Source organism: Microtus oregoni, unplaced genomic scaffold (genome assembly GCF_018167655.1).
Source record: "Microtus oregoni isolate MIOR12 unplaced genomic scaffold, Mior012 000005F_ref0000423, whole genome shotgun sequence".
NCBI classification, from domain to species: domain Eukaryota; kingdom Metazoa; phylum Chordata; class Mammalia; order Rodentia; family Cricetidae; genus Microtus; species Microtus oregoni.
This window is the reverse complement of record NW_024543064.1, coordinates 41,996,476-42,015,200: the sequence shown is the minus strand read 5'-3', so window position 1 is coordinate 42,015,200 and position 18,725 is coordinate 41,996,476. Positions and strand designations below refer to the sequence as shown.

The 18,725-nt window shown below is 49.8% G+C and overlaps 1 protein-coding gene across 3 annotated transcripts in view; it reads left to right on the top strand.

Moving 5' to 3' along the window:
• The window catches only part of Ssbp3 (single stranded DNA binding protein 3), a 140,987-nt gene that overhangs the window by 61,752 nt on the left and 60,510 nt on the right, over nt 1-18,725 (top strand). The gene's annotated exons all lie outside the window — the stretch shown is intronic.

Genomic DNA, 18,725 nt, shown 5'->3' with positions numbered 1-18,725 from the left:
CTTCCAGGTTCAGAGCAACAGAATGAAATTTAACAGGCATGAATGTAACGTCCTGTATGTGGGTTTAAAAAAAAATCAACACAATGGTCGTAGGGTAAGGAAGAACGGCTTTAATAGTGAGCTGGAGAATGTGACGGTCAGATCCACCTGATAGTTGGCTCTGTGTGTCAACAATTGGTTACCGCCGAAAGAACAACACGGACTTGCTGTACAATGCCATATTCACAAGGAGATTGATGATGCTGTTATTGCCAAGAGTATTAGTAGCTATGTGTTTTATCTGTGTGGGGTCTCCATCTGTAAGTTGCCATTGAGGGGTAGTGTCTGGTCCTCCCCTTTCAGGAGACAATTTGCCTAGCATTACTCAGTGCAAAGCACAGGACCAATGAACCCAGGCATACCAAGAACTTGCCTTGGCTGGAACAACCCAAGGTGGTGATGGTAAAGATTCTGAGTGGAGAGATGCTCAAGGAAATGATGGCACCCAGCCCTGAGGCAGCTTTAGCAATACCTGCCTTTTATCTGTGCCAGGCCCAATTCCAGACAGTTTTTTGTTTGATGACTCTCTTATTGTCCCTATTTTTCAGACAGGGAAATTGAGGCATGGGGAGGCTAAGTTAAGTAATTTGTCCATAGTGAGACTGCTTGTAAAGGCAGATCTGAGGTGCAGGCTGGAGCACAAGGTTTGGAACTCTTATTGGCAGACTTAAGAGGGTGCAGCATTAAGAGGGTACCGTCGGTCAGGCTGGAGAGCTCTGACTGCCTTGTTCTACAGGATGGCGGCTCTTCTGCTTGGACTCAGGGCAGAGCCACAGCCTGAGTATAGATGTTAAAGGGAGAGACTATGCGTCACCTCAGTGGACACCAGATGGCCACAAAGCAGGCTCCCTGTTGGTGGCAGTGAACTCCCTGTTGCCAGGTGACTGCCCACAACTAGTCTTGCCCGTGGAGGCAAGAGGGCAACATCTTGCCCCTCAAGAGTCCTTTATAGGGTATAAAGGTCTCCAGGACCTCCTGTGTGGCTGGCTGGCTCCCAGTGCTTTGCTGAGGACCAGACCTTCATTATTTGCAGGTGGTGGTGTGTTCCATGGTGGTGGTCCCCATGGGTCACTGCAGGGGAAGTGACTGGCTCTCCGCTGGGTCCTGCTTGGCCATATTAGGAAGCACTGGTTGTCAGGTCCCTCAGAATGATGACAGTGGTGCCTGGGAACAATGCTGCGTAGGAGGCGGCATGTGTTTGCTCGCCTCCTGACCTGAGTGACATGCTTTATTTGTCCCTTTTGGTCCCCAGTGAACCCTCAACCTGGCCCTGAATGCTTTTCACTCTCAGGAGCTGCAGCTTTTGCTGTGGGCCAAGTGGACAGTCGTCTGATCTGAGTTCTTCTTCCGAGGCCGGGGTGAGCAGGGGGTTCTTAATTTTCTTGAAGCCCTTGTCAGGGAGCCCCGGTAACCCTCACCTCCTTACCTGCTTTGTGTGGAGGGACAGGGAGGAAATGGCTACCTCACTGGCAAGTCTGACTGTAATTAGCCTCTGGTGACTTGAACTGTGTGTTGAGGGGGCCTTGAGAATTTCCTGTGTAGCCAAGTTGTCTTATGGATGAGGAAACAAGGCCCAGATTGGCAGCCTCATCTGGCCAGGGTGTCTCAGATCATTGGTGGCAGTCCAGGTCTAGAGCTGGCCTTGTCACAGGTCTCTGTGGCACTGGTGTGTCTTATTGCTGCTCTTGCTTTTCCTACCAGGTGGATGAAAGTGACTGTGACTGCCACTTAGGGCTTCTTTCCCTTGCTGCTCCTGTCACCCTGCGTGGCTGCTGATACCTGGCTATATCAGCTGCCATTTTCTTTGCAGGAGCTGGGACCCAGGAAAGGATCACAGGCTTGACTAGGTGGCCATGGGGTCATGTCTTGCTCAGGATCTGTGTGGTCTTGGGGGAAGCTGACTCACCTTTCTGAACCCTGCTGTGTCACTGGGTGGGGGTGGAATGATACTGATTCAACTACCCTCAGCTCTGACTGTAGCTTTCACGCAAGTGTGCAAGCCTCTCTGACTCAGGGTTGGAGGCTCGGAGAGAGTGTAGGCACCATGGGAAAGCCCCAGATGGGAGATACAAAGGACCCCACCATCTTTCACCATGCCTCTGCCACTTCTTTTTCTGCCTTGGTGCTATGGGCAAAAACATTGTCCTTCCTTGGTTAAGGCTGCCTGTAGTGTATGAGCAGATACTACTGCTCCAGCCTATTGGCAAGGCCTTGGACAGAAAAACAGCTGGGCACAGGCAAGGGCCAAATCCTCTGTGTAACCTGTGGCTTGGATTCCATCCTGTGCTTAGCCTGGGACACCCTACTCTACATTAGGTCACAGGTATGGGGTGGAGGTGGCCCCAGAGGTCACTGTCATGTCAGCTGTTCACATGGTTGTCATTCTTTGTTTTTTGCCTTGGCTGTGAAGTTACATTATTTTCTGATCTAAGCCTGTTTTATGTAACCTGAACCCAACTATATAAGTAAGCATGAAGGGCAAGCCTTTTCTCTTCTTTCGTAACACAGGAATGTCCTAAGCCAACCATGGCGTCTGTAGGTGATAGGGCACCTGGTTTGAACAGAATTTGTATGTGCATGCACACACATGTACAATAGCATGGATGTGTCCAGATAACAGTCCAGTGTCCTTTTTAGAAAATTGATTTGGTTTATACATGTGGGTCTTTTGTCTGCATGTATGGCTGTACACCACCTGTGTGCCTGGTGCCTGCAGAGGCCCGAAGCCCTGAGTGTCAGTCAGGGCTGGGGTCGGACTTACAGATGGCTGTGGGCTGCCTTGTAGTTTGGAGAACCTGGGTCCAGAAGAGCAAGCAGCCAGTGTTCCTAACCACTGAGCATCTCTTCAGCTCAGTATGTCTTTCTAATCAGGTATGTAACTGTAGTTTCTATGTCGATGTTACATGCAGAGAGTATCAGGTTGGGACATGAACTTATACCATGCTCACAAAGATAAACTGCTTTGTGCTTAGAGTGAGGACATACTCAAGGGTTTCATGTTACAAGCACTTGGAGTGATTGGTGTCGGTGTGTTTTCTTACCTTCTTGCAGTGCCTTTGGTGTCTATAATTACCCATTTCTCATTATTTCCTGGCATTGCCTACGTGGCTTCATAGGAGTGCTGTTCTCTAGGAGAGGTCATCTCTACTCTCTGTGGGTGCCTGGGAGGGGCAGCTCCATCTTTAAGTGGCCTTTTCTGACCATCAGTCAGTCTCTTCACTACCTGACTTTGGTGAAAGTGAGATTTCTGGGTGGTTATGCCCTTGAGAGTTAGTCTCTGAAAGGACACACACACACACACACACACACACACACACACACACCATCAGGTTGGAGCTGATTGTTGTCCTGAGATTTCGGCTGTGTCAGCAGGTGAAGCCCGTGAGGCCTCACCTTGTGGGACAGACGGAGTACTGAGAGCCTCTGATGGGTCTTGTGGAAAATGACTGGATAGGAGTGAGGGCCCACTGTGATCAGACGGCTTACTTCCCCTTGCCCCTGTTGGACCCAAGAGGTAGCCGGTGAGCAGATTCTTGGAACGTTTTAGATGCAGCTCAGGGAAGAGTTTGGTCGCATAAAGGCAGGTAATAAAAGGAAGAGGAATAGAGAGCCTTGGAGGAGGGACATGGGGTGCAAGATCAGGTTGGATTGCTCTATGGGTACAATATTTTTGCCCTGTAAGCTGTAGGCTACTCTTTGTTCCCCCTTGTTCCTGCCAGCCTTCATGGGCCTTGCTTGTTTCAACGTCCTTTGGGTGACCCTTCCTCTGCAAGGTCAGTATGCTGAGGCTTCCAGGTATATATCTGGGTTATCTGGAGTGTTTGGTTCTTTTGTTAATTAGTTACTAATTTTAATTTTTAGAATTTATTGTCTTAGTTTTTTTGAGACAGAGTCTCTCTATGTAGCCCAGGCTGGACATGAATTTGAGATTCTCCTGCATGGGAGAAGCATGGGCATGTGCCGGTAAGTCTATCCTGCCTCTACGTTCCTCTCCTTTTAGGCTCTTCTCTGTCCATAGGATAAAATGCAGCTGTGTTCCTCTGCCCTCTCCACTCCAGCCCTTGCAGCTCCACTTGGATTTATGGAGTGAGGAAAGCCCACTAGGGCCGCCCCTTCCTCTCCCTAGTTTGGGGTGTGAATATGGGGAGGTGGTGGGGCAGGGTGATAATGAGATCGCTGTCTTACCTTGATTCCTTGCTGCCAGGCAGAGTTCTAGGAAGGTCCCTGCCCAGACCAGTTGACTGATAGCTGGACCCCTGAGGTAGAAAACTGTCCTTTTTTGATATCCCTTGTAGAGCTTGGATCTCCTTGAGTCTTGTTCAGCTCCTCTGTAGCCTGAGCCCTGGGTTGAGCCTTGAGACCTGAGTAGGAGGCTGAGACCCAGACAGTGGCCCTTGTGGGTGTGAGTTCAGCCTGGCCAGCCTTCTGCCACATCCTAAAGCTAAGTCAGTATTGATTGCGCAGGAGGCTGTGGCTGTCACACAGTAATCCTCGCTGTGAAGCGGGCATGCTCTTTGAAGGAAGGAAGGGAGTGCAGTGTTTTCTGTCCTCAGTCGCACACGCCTTTAAAAACACACCTTGATTTAGGATTCAGCCTTTTGCAGCATATTTTAAAATGTCAGAAAGATAAATATACAGCCTTCTTAATGTGTCTGCTTTGAACAGAGCTTTAAAAAAGGGTGCCATTCAGCCTCAGGGTCATAGGCTGTTCAGCGCCCTCTCCTCTCTTGCTATGGGTGATCTAGTCACCTTCTCCAGGGCGGTATTTTGGTAGGGAGGAGAGAACAGAGGTAGACTGGCCTCTTCCCAGTCTAGAACACATGTATTGTTTGCCTAGTTCTATGGTCAGTAGAGCTGTGTAGTTCTTGGAATGCATCTGGGAAATTTGCGATTAGACTTCCAGAACAGACACTGGCTTCTAGTGACTTCCACTGAGATAAATACTCTCCTCGCTTGGAGTGAAAACTTTAGCCAGAGAATCAGAAGGAAGTTGCTGGCTCTTGCCCACCTACCCTATCAGAGATTAGCTCTCCACTCACCTGTGCTGAGAGAGAAGCTGGGGTGAGGGGAGGCTTTGTTAGGTGTAGACCAGTACTCCGCATGGCCTTTCTCGTGCAAAGCTAAGATCAGGTCGGTGTGACGCCATTAGTAAAGGTGCCATTGGAAGTAGAATCAGGCTGCATATTAGTCCTGGAGATTGATTACATCCAGGGCTTCTCACGTGCTAGGCAAGTGTGCCTCATCCTCAGGTCCCTTCTGTGTTTTTATTTTGAGACAAATCTCATTATCTAGGCTGGCCTTGAACTCCCTTTGCAGCCCAAGCTGGTCTTGACCTCACTGTCCTCCTGCCTAAACCTGAGTAGCTTGGATAACATGCCTACACCATTGGGCCTGTCATTCATTGTATAAGGATTTTTATAAAGATGCCCTGGCAGCCTTCCTGCTGATCCCCCCTCCCTCCCCAAAGGAATTAGAGGAACCCCTGGGGCTTTGCTGGGACTCTGGGGAGAAAGCAGACCTGGCTAGCTGTGTCCTGCCCGAGGACAGCTGCAGGAGAGGCCCTGCTCTGAGGAAGTAATACTCTTGTGTTTAGCCTGAGGTCCCTCCACAGGTGAGGTAATGGAGGCCCAGTGAAGGGCGTGATTTGGCCAGGGTTGCACAATCCTTGTGGGTCTGGGAGCTTTCCCAGGGCAATCCATTGTCTCTCCCACCTGAGGCTGGGCTGAGGGTTGGGCGGGGAATGTAAAACCCTGATCTTAGCATGGGAGCAAGGCTCTGCCAGGAAGCTAGAGTGGACCACACTGGGCCACGTGGTTCTGATCTGTGCTCACTGTCCCCCCAATAGGCCAGGAGGTGAAAGCACCCCTCCTGTGTGATCTACTTGAACTACTACTGGGAAAAGCCCCATTCTTCCCCCATTCCCCCCAGTTGCCGTTCCTCTTTCCCTCAGATGATTTTTGAGGATCATAACATTTATCCTGAGCCTTATTATAAGAGACTGTCTCGTGTTTAAAAAGAAATGCTGGCTTCCAGGACTATATTTGGTGTATGGAAGTCGTTTGCATGTAAATGTGTTAAAGGACAGCAGCTTTGGTTAAGATGGAGCCCTGGCTAGAGGACACAGGAGCGATGGGGAAGGGGTTCAGAGTCTGCCTACGTGGGACAGTTGAGTTGGAGCCTTCCAGCTTTTTGGAGCTATGTCCATTTCTTCAGAGACAATTGCAAACCAGGATAAACTAGTGCTTAAGAATTCATAGAAAATGTTTCTTATCACAACGTCATAATCGTCATGACTCAGAGAAGTGAAATTGCCATTCCACTCTGCCTGCCTGCCCTCACTCTTGCTGTCTGCCGAGTCCCCAGCAGCAGCTGCAGAATCTGTTAAAAAGAGAGAGAGAAGGAAAGAAAAAGGAAGAAATCTAAGGCAATGCTTTATTTATGTTAGCGGCTACATTTGACTTGAAAATTCTGTCCCCTGAGCCTTGAGGTCAGCACATTACAAGTGATTGATGGCTGTCAGGAGCAAGCCAGGCGGCAAATTGCAGCAAGGGAAGTGGACAGATGACGCCGTGGCGTTCAGGGGCTTAGCAGACCCTGAGCTTTGAAAGGAACACAGCTGAAAACAAAAGCAGATGGACACCTCAGCTTTGGCCCCTTCCCTTTTCTCTTCCTTTTCCTTTTCCCTCCCTTTTGTATTAAGCATTAAGAAGTGAGGACGGGACACTCAAACCATTGGAGTCTCCCAGAATGTATCATGTCGGGGTGTGACATTATCATGAGATCCTAAATATTTTGGGCCTAAGATAACTAATCTTCAACCCTAGCACTCTATGTCTTAGCCTAGAAACAAGTGGCCTGGCTCTTTCCTCGGGTTTCCTGTCTCAAAGACATCTTGGATGCCCCCACTTCACAGCCCCATTGCTGCTCTCTGTAGGACTTTTCTCTACACTCACTGCCTCATAGACTGGGTTACTTAGGATTATGTTTCCAGTGGGCTTTCCGGCTAATCCTTGTGTATTTTCTGTGGTGGAAACAAATGGTATCAGACCTACAGGCCTGTTTACAGACAGGGAGACACGGAAATGATGGAGGGGCTTTGAATTTTAAACATTAGCTAATGAAATTGCATATGAGGGCACTGGATGGAACAGCCCCAGTATTCCCGTGGATCGTGTCTTAGGAGGAGAGAGTGCAGCCTCGTATGTGGACAGGCAGGTCCACAGACCTCAGTGGAGTCTGTGTCAAGTGTCTCTGAGTGGCAGAAGAGAGTAAGAGCTCTGATGTCTGCCAGGGAACCTGGCATGGTTAAGTAGAGGATCAAAGCAGGGTCAGAAGGACACGATTGGGTGCTGTGTCCAGGCTGGTGAATCTGGTGTCTGCAGAGTTCAGGTTGGCCAGGAAAAGGAGGCTGGCCTAGCTGAAACCAGACAGGGAGGCAGGAAGGTGTTCCAAGTAGCTTCTGGGCGAGGCTAGAATCTTTTTCCCGGGGAATGGGCTGCAGTCGTCATTTCCTCTGCCTCTGCCTCCCCCGCATTGCCGTGCAGCGCAGAGCACAGTTGTGTGGAGATGGGACTGGCTGTTCATTCATCCGCTAATTGTTTTGATAAGAAACTCTAATTATCCACTGTGATCATCAGATTACCCTGGCTCCAGGAGGGAGACGCTAGAGTTTGAGCTGCTGCCTTTGCTGCCACCACCGCCCCTGGTCCCTGCCAAAAGGATCCTTCTAGTGTCCCGGCCCCCATGCCCATTTCTGGCTGGGGAAGTATCATAAGTTGTTGTTGGTGGGCTCTGCCTGCGCAGTCAACCTGAAAGCGAGCACAACCCGCTGGTGCCAAGCAGGATTCTCCTTTTGATTATCTTTGCCTCGCTGTGTTAAGTCCACAGATGGTTCTAGGGACCTCAACCTGCGGAGAGGAGCGTGGGGGAAACAGAGGAAAACACAGCAGTGCCTCTATTGAATTGACGTCAGCACTGAGACAGATTCACATGCTTTTTTATACTGTTTGATTAAGTTCTATTTCCATGTGATTTTCATATAAAAGAGCAATAGGCAAAAAACAACCAGGAGGTCAGATTATAAATTAATCCAATAATTGAATCCCTCAGCAGAGGTAATGGGGAGTGATGGCATGGTAATTGATCTGATAGGGGTTTCACAGACAGACGTGGGAGCTGCAGCACAAAGAGGATCTCGTCTGGGGAGGAGGGATTGTGACCAGATATGTTATACCCCTGATACCGTGGCCTTTGACAAGCTTTGGTGTGGTGAGTCTGACCTTTGCTGATGGGAGATGTGTTTTCCCCCTCCCCTCCTGTCTTCATCATTCAGGCAGTTATCAGTGGAGCCCAGAGAAGATGATGAGTTTCAGACAGAGAAGTGGGGTGGGGTTCTGAACTGTCCTGTCGCTCACAGGTCTCTTAGAGAAAGCACAGCTCTCATCTGTGGGGTCTGACTGGGAACCGTAGGCATGGGGAGTCATGTGGTTGAAACGCCATAAAGCATTGTGTGCAGTCCGTGCTGGTGGTGTCCTCATGCTACTGCAAGGCTCTGGTTCCGCCCACCCTTTTGACCGTGCCATTCTCAAGGTGGACGTGCACCAGGGGATACCAATTTCCTTACAACTCTCACCTCTGAAGTTTCTTAATTCTGAGCCTCATTCTCCCAACCAAAGTGCAAAGCCAGAGATCCGAAATGTAGAACTTCTGAGATCATTGCAGCAGGACACACCTTTGCCCCACTAGTACCCTGCTATTGACCTACTCTTAAGACCTGGAGCTTTCCCAAAAGGGTTGGGGCATAGTAGAAAATGTAACCATCTGGTGAATTCTGTATATGAGCCTCTCTGCTCACCCCCAGTGGGACTGTGCCAGGGCCTTGGTGTTGGAGTACCATATGGATAGGAAACTGGGGTTTGCGGGCTTTCCGGGGTATGTCCAAGGATGGACTTAGTCTTCAGGGGCTGCTCTTCAGTTTTTTAAGCTGTGGGATCCTTAAGTAAACAGCATTTCAGGGATGTGAATCTGATCAATACTGCCCTAAGCATATTAGCGTTAAAGAGGTTTAGTTAGGCATTGGGCTATGCCGGGAACTGTCTAAGAGGGATTACTCCCTTCCCCCCTTACTTTCTGATTGGTGGTGTGTGTAGACAAGGTCTCACTCTGTAGCCCTAACTGTCCTGGAATGTGCTCTGTAGACCAGGCTAGCCTTGAACTCAACAGAGATCCACCTGCTTCTGCTTCCTAAATTTTGGGATTAAAGGTGTGCACCACCATGCCCAGCCTACTAAAATGATTTTGCTGTAATGGGGATTGGTCCATGGCATCAAAAACTCTTGAAGGAGTCCATTTCCATGCAGGGTTTCTTGATTGGAAGGCTTTCTTTTGGAAGAAGACTCATGCATTGCTGGGAGGTTCAAGGCCAGCACACCTGGTTTGAGAGACCAGTGCTCTTGGTCACTAACTCTGGGCAGCAGATTTCACCCCGGTTCCTGCATTCTCCATCTGTATGATGGGGTTTATTAAAATACATTCTTTACGAATGCTTGAGGAGTACATTAGGTATTTTATTGTAAAATGCTTAGGGTAACCTGGTGCATGCTGGCTGTCTGTAAATGACACTTTTTCAGTCTTGTTTGAAGAGGGCACATAGATCTGAGTGTTGCATGACCCCTAATACTGAGCTAAAATAGACCCACATTAACCTGATGAGGGAGGCCCCTGCTTTGCTGGTTCTCTGTCCCCTTCCCCCCAACCTTTAACAGGCTTTTCAGCCTTGCTTTAAGGGGGTAAAAGCTGAGCCACCTGTTAAGAGTCTGATAGCAGAGGACCCATTTAATCTTAGCACTCCCGAGGCAGAGGCATGTGATTTCTGTGAGTTCGAGGCCAGCTATGTCTACACAGTGAGTTCCCTGTGGGTTCTTGACAGTCAAGACTGGAGGTCAGAACCTGTTCCTCTCTTCAGGGTCAGTCCTTTCTAGATCTGGAAAAATAGCTGTTATGTGAATCCAGACCAGCTTTCAAGCCAAGCACCTCCTACCCTGCCCTTTGCTTGCCTGGGGGCTGAGATGGGAACAGGGCTGCTTGCCTGTTGGGACAGGGTCTAGCTAGCAGGCCAGGGCAGAAGTGGGAACACCGCCTTCTAGGGAAGATAGGGAGCCTCCTTCCACAAGCAGGACTCTGGCATCTTGTCTAGCTGGAGGAACTGGTTTCTAGGACTTGGCTCCTAGGCCAACCTGCTGGAGGGGTCCTGGGACAGAGAAGCCAGGGGCTGAGGCTTGGTTGTGGCTGTTTTCTGAGCTGTTTACTTTCTCCCTCTGAGTAAAGGCACCTATTAACTGTGTATCTCTTGGTCTTTTACAAAGCTAATTAAACCCTTCAGGCAGAGTTTTAGGGCCTAGAATTCTTTACTTTCCCAACCGTTGTACTTTTGGGTGTGCTGGAGTTTAACTGTCTTGCTTAGAGGGCTAATCTTTGAGCTGGGAAGGAGAATGGAGGACCCTGTACTTCTTCCTCCTCTGTCTGTCTAGGATGGTCCTAATATGCCTGCCCTTTCTGTCTCCCTCCCTCTGGAAGTATCTCTTGAGGTCAGTGACAGTGGGTCTTCACATTCAGGTTAGTGTAGGTCCATGATGTCAAAGAGAGGTGCATTAGAGAGCCTGTGTGCCCTCTTCAGTAAGACTTATAGAAGCCCAGTTTTGGGGGCCAGTGATCTCATGGTGTCTGCTTTGTCAGTGCTCCGGATTTGCAGAGGCTGCCATCATACCAGCTGGCTTAATCCTCAGGGAAGAAATAGGTTATTGGTTTTTCCTGAGCCATGGTTGGCTTGGGGTCAGGGACAGTTGTAGACCTGGAGACCTAGTTGTTCAGTTTCCCCCACTCTTTGTGGGTGAAGAGAGCTTGCCTTCTGCATTCCTGTCGTGGTTGCCTTGTGTTTCCATGTGACCTGGCCAGGCCTGGTGGAGTTTAGTGTCATCTCCAGTGTTCTGCTTGGTGTATTGTAATGCAAGATGGTGGCAATAGGAGGAGCAAGCTGTCTGGAGGGTCCTGCAGGGGCTGGCTGGTGCTTCGGGAGCAGCTGAGTATGCACAGAAGAGGGATGTCTGACTGCTGCTCAGCCTTTTGTTCTAAAAGTATCTACTGGCCATGGCTTCTCCATAAAACTTGACAGGCAGGGCAGTGGTGGGCCTTGGTTACCCCAGATCAGCCAGATTCTCTAGTCCTTATCCATTCTGTTTACTGCCACAAACTGTGCTGCTCTTTGCCACATACATGGCCTCAAGAGGAGTAATAGCAGAGACTGGGAACAAACCAGAATCGCCTCATTCAGTGCTCTCATAAATTGGACCTTGAAAGGTTGCGGTCAGAGCCATAGGGTCCTGTCTTCCCGTTCACTGCATGCCAAGGCCGACTTACTTTCCAGTCTTGAATTTGGAATGGGCAAGGTAGAGCGGTTTGTCTTCTATTTTTCTAACCCCTTCTCAGCCTACTTCCTGCTTTGCTTCTGCAAGCCAGCAGTGCACCAAACAGAGCCTTCCTTGCCCAGCCACCTTCCCTGACTGGCTAAGGCCTCTCTGCTATTCCCCACTGCCGAGGACCTATTACTTATTTTGATCGCAATGAACCTCAGCTCTGTGTTCTTCATATTGCCTTAAATTCTAGAAGACACTCAGGTCTGAGGGAACAGTACCTGGCTCCAAGAGCTTTCTTTCTACCTATTAACATACTCTTATCTTGCTTATAGTCATTCCAGCCTGAATACCCATTCCTCTGCTCTCCACCAAAGGAAACTTGAGATCCACACAGGTGGAGAACTCCCAGACTTTGGCTTGAGAGCCACACTGCAGTCAGTGCAGGTTCATCTGGCAGATACTTCATAGCTGTGGGCTGCTCTGCAGTGCAGAGAGCTTTCAGGGTTACCATGGGCTGTGGGGCATGGAGCCGAGGACAGGCCATGGGAAGCACACAGAGCCTCTTTGATGGCCTCACTTTTGCTCTTGGTTTCCTTATGTAGAAGCTAGCATCACTGCTACCAGAGTTCCCCTCTAAAAGAGACCTGACCCCGCCAGACGACATCTGCCATCTTGGGAAATGCCCCATTCTTTAGGGTGAAGCCCTCCATGCTCTTTTGAGGAGCCACTAGGGTCCTGAGGTCAGTATCTTTTCCCAGAGCTCCTCTGCCTCTCCAGCCTGACAGATCTCAGTAGAATTCACTCAGTATGTTTCTGTGCCTTTGCACACAAGGTTCCTCCTGCCTGGTGCAGCCTTGCTCCTGCTTAAAGGACAGCTTTCTCTCTAGCTGACTACAGGGCATTGCCTGCCTCCTCTCTGGTTGAATGCTTCCTGTCTGCCAGGCACCATGGCTTTCCCAGACAGCCTCCTGAGCTGGCTCCTGTGCACGCTTGGTCCACCATTCTGCTCTCTCCTTACCTTCCATTCCTCTTCTCTCTGTCTACTGCAGGATAGCCAACAACAGTTTCCTAAGTGACTGCTACTTGTCAGGTCCCGAGTGTTAGCTTGCACTCACCTTTCTCTTTGGTTTCTTTGAAGCTGGTCATCCCTGCTCCGGTCTTTTTTTTCCCCTAGGAGTGCCAATATCCCTCCTTTTGTGGGACTTAGTCCCTCCATTTGAAAGCCCAGTTCACCTCTCCAGGTTGTCCTCTCCCCCAAGGTTGAAGCAGGTGACTGTCGTGAAAGTAGTACGCAGGTGCTGCACTGTAGGAGGGTTGCATGGCTCTTCTGTCCAAGCTTGAGGTGAAGGCTCCAGATAAGAGTGCAGCCAGTGTCTCCGCATTTGTCCCTAGGAGTCCATCCACCCAGGCCACCTGCCTCCTTCAAAGAGAAGAGGCCAACAAAAGAACAATAAAATACCGGAAATACCATGTCTTAGCTGCATTTTCCTCTTTCTTCCTTCAGGACTTTTTTTTTTTTTTTTTTTTTAAAAAAAAACAACCTAATAAATCGGGCGCCAAACCCGCTTCTGGCCATTTTCCTGGAGGTAGTCATTGTCTTTTTGGAAGCTGGCGCCGGCTTGGAGGGTCGGGTTGATTATTAACAGATTGCAGAGGCATTGTAGCACAGGTAGTGGGGTTGCATTGGGGCTGAGGGCACACCCCAAGTGGGCTGTGTTGGGAGCTTTCTCTTCCCTCAGGAGAGCCTCTTTGCTGTGGCTGCCCCATCTTAGTAAGTAAGAAAGGAGCTCACCCTGGACCTGGCTTTCCTTCCCCTCCACCCATCAGCAGCAACTGTTCTTAGCACACAGGCAATATCAGTGACAGGAAACCTGGGAGGGCAGCAGGTGTTGCTTGCAGTCCTGCTCCTGCAGCATGACCTCCCAGGCATGGACCCGTCACTGAGAAGGGAGTGAGAGGGGAGCCAGCTCCTTGGAGCCCTGCATCTTTTACATGCCACTTTGGAGTGAGGATTCAGCCTTCTCTGGGTTGTCACAGAGAATGGGACAACAGTACCATCTTACTGCCTGTTTGGTTGCTTCCTTCCCTGCTGGGTGTGCTCTGCCGCAGCTGAGGTGGTGGTTCCAGACTTCAGCCTGCTCATACACAGAATAAGAATACCAACCCACTGTGAATGAATCATGGGGGTCGTCATGCCTAGGATGTTGTCCCCCTCGTCTCCCTGTCAGTACAGTCCAAGGGCGTTCAACTGCGTGCGTGCTGTTAGTCATCAGGCAGCATGTGGAGGTCCTGAGAGATGTCACCACCTCCAGCCTAGCCAGAGACCGGGGTGGCCCCTCTGCTGGCAGCCCTGTGCTGCTCGTTCCTTCCCTGGATGGCAGACTCCGCGCAGCTACTTGGAAGGCTCTCTCTCCCCAGCTCCACCCCCGCCCCCCCCCCCCCCCCAAACTCTGGGGGTGTGAAGATGAACTGGTGTGACTATAGCTTGGTGTTTTGGTATCTGTGAGAAAAGCGGAATTGGCTCAAGCTGCTTTCTCAGTTAAGGGGATTTAAGAAGAAGGAGAAAGAAATTAATCCTACCCTGGTGATCAATCTGACACCTTCCCTTTGAGCCCCAGATGGCTGGTTGGGGTAGAAAGTTGGCCACGGCTGTTGTTAGGGAACTGAATAGTGTATCTATCTCCGTACATTGGAAATTGTGGCTCTCAGTTTGTGTCTGTGTGTGTGTGCGCGCGCGCGCCCGCCCGTGTATGTGTTTAATCCCAAAAGATTTTCATTGGTAAATGTCATCCTTGAAGGAGGTGTCCTGTAACCCTCCCTGAAGTCGTGGTCATTTGCCTTAGTTTGAGCCTCTGTCACCTTTTTTTTTTTTTCACCTTCTGGAAGGGGTCTGAGTTAGGTAGGTGGTTTAGAAGATAAAACAAGGTTAGAGGAAGCTCAGGAAGTGGAAGGCAGCTCTCTCCCTGTTCCTCCCCTGTCACAACCACTAGCCTTGACAAATACTGTCCAGGTCTACACTTGTGACTGTGTTCTGATGTCTTCTCTTTGGGTAAATATGCTTCCAGCTATTCATAATTATGTCTTAATGGCTGCATAAGGTTTTATTGAACCATTTCCTTATTGGCTAGTCCTTCCTGCTCTTCCCTCCCATCCTGTTCCTATACACAACCTCACAGAGAACAGCTTTGCATTTCAGTCTTATGGTTTCCTTGGGGTGAATTCCCAGAAGTGAAATTACTGGATGAAGAAGGATGGGCTCATTTTGAGACCCTTGACTTATTTTTGCCAAGTTTTTGAAAGGTTATCTTCATTTATGCTGATGCGAGCAGTACATAAATGACTTATCCTAATGGTTGTTGTTGCTGCTGTTTTTTACTCTTTTTGGGGATCCATTACCCAGCTCCCAGATGAATCCCACGTGAAATCTTACTCTTATAAATGCCCAGCCTTAGCTTGGCTTGTTTCTTGCCTGCTTTTCTTTAAATTATCCTGTCTACCTTTTGCCTCTGGATTTTTTCCTTTTCTTACTTCTGTGTATCTTCCTTTCACTCTTACTCCCTGACTGGCTGGGTGACTGGCCCCTGCTGTCCTCTCCTCTTCTTTTCTCTTGCTTCTTCTTCTTCTTCTTCCAGATTTCTTCTTCTATTAATCCTCCCTGCCTGCCAGCCCCACCTATCCTTTCTCCTGCCTCTCTATTGGCCATTCAGCTCTTTATTAGACCATCAGGTGTTTTAGACAGGCAAAGAATCACAGCTTCACAGAGTTAAACAGATGCAGCATAAACAAAAGCAAAATATCTTTACATCTTTAAACAAATGTTCTAGAACATAAGCAGATCTAACACACCTTAAAATGATACTCCTTAACACCTAACTATACCTTTACCCACACTGGGGATTTTATTTTTTCATTTTTAAAAGTTTTTGCTCTAGATGAACAAATTCTGGCTGTGCATACAGTGTTACAGCTCTAGCCTCCTTGCTTTTGCACTAACATCCCAGCGCAGTATTGCCTGCTTGTGCTCCGCTTGCTGCCAAGTGGCGTACGATGAGCTCTTTCCATCTCCCAACTGCTAGGACTCTAAGCTGCGTGAGTAAGAAGGGGTCACAGGTAGACCACATATGACCTCGATCCATTGCGCAGAAGCAAGATGGCTGCCTGTGCTCTCAGAGGTGACAAAAGGAAATTGTGGCCTATAGAGCCTGAGTATCGAGGAATGAATACCCAAGGCTGGCTTTGTACACCAAGGCTGTAGTCGAAACCCTGATTATTTTGTTCAGCAGTATTTATGGGGCCTCCTGGGCACCAGGCTCAGTGGGGCTGTTAGATGGATAAAAGCCAGCAGTCTCTCCAGGCAGACAGAATCACACACAGGGAATTTCTATATGATGTGACAGATGGCTGGATAGGGTGCCATGGACGATCAGGGCCAGAGTGACAAGCTCTGCTTTTCTTTTGTTCTTGAGACTTTAAACTCCCTTCCCCCATTCCTGCTTATTATGGGAGGTTAGGTTAGTATTCCCATCTTGGTCGGAGCTTGTGCATAGGTGGCTTTTTACTGCATGGACTTTACACACCAGACGGGGCAGCTTCCTCTTGTCCCAGTGTGAGACCCAACTCCACAGACTTCTGAAATACTCTTTGGCAAAGTCCTTTTCTAGCAGAAACCTAAAGGAAGTTAAGTTTATGGAGTTCTTGTCTTGGGCATTGTAATTTCTCTCTAATTACCATCTGTTTACACTGAGTGCTGTGAGCTCTTCCTCAGGTGTGTCTGGTGAGCGCGCAGCTTCATAGCTTCACGTGATGGTGGATGATCTAGAGGAGCCTTCTCCTTGTGGCCTTGATAGCTCAGCGAAGTGGGCGAGATTCTCCTTGATGTGTGTCCTATACAGTAGACCCTCAAAACTTCATTTTATCCTTCCCTACCCCTGCCCGACAACCAAGCAGTTCAGTCTTCCTGGGGACTAGGGCTGGGTTGGGAGCTGGATGGGGGCCTCTGGATCATAAGGGAGATCTGGGTATTGGCTCAAACTCTGTTCCTTGCTGTCTGGCTGGGCTCCCTCTGTCACCTGTTTCCCGTATCAGCCACTTGGGTGCCTCTTAGGTCTAAAAGTAAAGGTCCTGCCCCTCCCTGCCCTGAAGTTTGGGAATGCTTAGCTCTGACCCTAAGTGGTATCCACTCCACTGAGCAGAGGGGATGCTTGCAGATGGGATCTCACACTGGACACTTTTCATGCAGGCCTTCGGCCATTGACTCCAGGCACAGAACTATGGGTGTTACGAGGCACAGGCGTGCAGTTGGCTTTGATGTGTGTCCCTTGCCGCCCCCCCCCCCCCCTTCCTACCCAAGGAACAGGAAACCCCAAGGCTGGACCCTCAGACTATTAGAGGAGAATCCCAGCTGCCTCCCATTGTCCTGGAGCCACAGGCTACAGCCCCCTCCCCCAGATCCTTCTCTGGAGAATAAACACATCAACAGGATTGATTACCCTGCAGGTCCCTGGGCAGCTGGCTCTGGACTGCATCTGGAGCTGATTTCTGTGCCTTGTACACCCATTGTCTTGGATGGCTCTTTTCCACGAATCAGAGTCAGCTCCGCTGCCCTAACCCTAGTGCGACCCCTGATGTGTGTTTGTCGGTCCAATGAGCATTTCCTGCTTGAGGAGGGGAGAAAGAATGTAGCTCCAGAGTCACCTCCCCTGCTTTGGTGCAGTCCGAATCCAGTTCCTTCCCATCCCAGCTCCTCCCCTAGCCTCCCACCTAGGCCTGTCTTTCTGAAGTGGATTCAAAGTGGAGGACTCAGAGGGGAGAGACAGCCTAGTAACTCCCATAAGGCGCTGTGTTACAAGGCTCTGCATCCACCCACCCCACCCACCACCACCAAGGTTGGACGGAGCTACAGGCCTTGAGGCCTGGCCACCCCTGGCATGGTCAAGGAGATTTGATCTAAAATGTTGGGCTTGGGCTGGAACTGTAACCAGAAGGACATTCCCTCCAAGCCCTGAGAAGGAGCTGTGAAGGTGTAACCAGGTGTCCAGTCCCCCCTGCATAATGACTCATTTCCTTGTGGAAGGAAGCCCTCACTGGCCACTGATCTGGACAGTCCCCTGTTCTCTGATATGCTGTGCTGCTCAAAGCCAATACCTGTGCTAGAGACTATTTCCAATAGGTGGTTGCTTTCCATAGATGCTGGAGAGAAACAAAGACGGCCAGATGCAGATGAACCTGTGTGGGTACTTTGGTCAGCCATAAGTGGGGCTAGCAGGTGGGGCTGGCAGCTGTAGGTGTCAGTGAATCCCCAGAACCATGGACCCAGGGAGGCACACAGAACTTAGAGAGCTACAAGCCTCTTTGTGCACATCCTTGTTCCCTCCTGGGAGGGAGGGAGGGAGGGAGGGAGGGAGGAGGGGAGAGAGAGAAGAGGAGGAGGAGGAGGAGGAGGAGGAGGAGGAGGAGGAGGAGGAGGGAGGATAGTATAAGGTGCACGTGTAGGCATGCATATGGAGGCCAGAACAGGATGTTTGTCATCTTCTATTCTTCCTGCCTATTACCTTAAGATAGGGTCTCTTACTAGCCAGAAATATACCACTTTTATTATTCATTTGTCTGTCTTTCTATCTGTTATCTATTGGGTTCTCAGGATCCTCCCCGTTGCTGGAGGAAGAGGCACAGGTAGTGATGCCCAGCCTTTTGTGTATGCCTTCATGCTTGCACAGCAAGTGTTCCTACCCACCAAAGCCTTGTACGGGTTTTGTACTGACAATCATTTAGCTTGTTCTCCACTTGAAGACCTTAGAACTTGAACACAGGGGGGCGTGGGGTGGGGTCCCAGAAGAGCCTGCCTGTTCAGTGCAGTGAACTGTGCTCTTTGCCGCTCTCCTCAAGTGACGGTGATGGGAGGGTTGAAGCCAAGGATGGCTCAGCTCGTGGGTTGGCTGACTCACTTCTGATTAGGGACCTGGGTAGCTGGCTTCTTCCTTTCATTGTTTCCCAAGCCCTTTACAAGCTCCACTGTCTTTATGAGCCCCACAACAGGTCCTGCAAGTTAAGGAGTCCAAGAGCACCCCAGTGTCCAGGGTCCTTCAGATGCTGTCTCTGGCATTGTGGGCTCATCCCCTCTGGCTTTTGTTTAGAAGAGAGCCCTTTCTGTGGATCTTCTGAGTTACCATGTGAACAATTACCTTGTGAAGGCCTGGTCCTAGCTCAGACTGTCCATTATCAGACCTTCACTCTGCTGCCCCCTTCTGGGATGACCAGTTCTCTACTCATGCACTG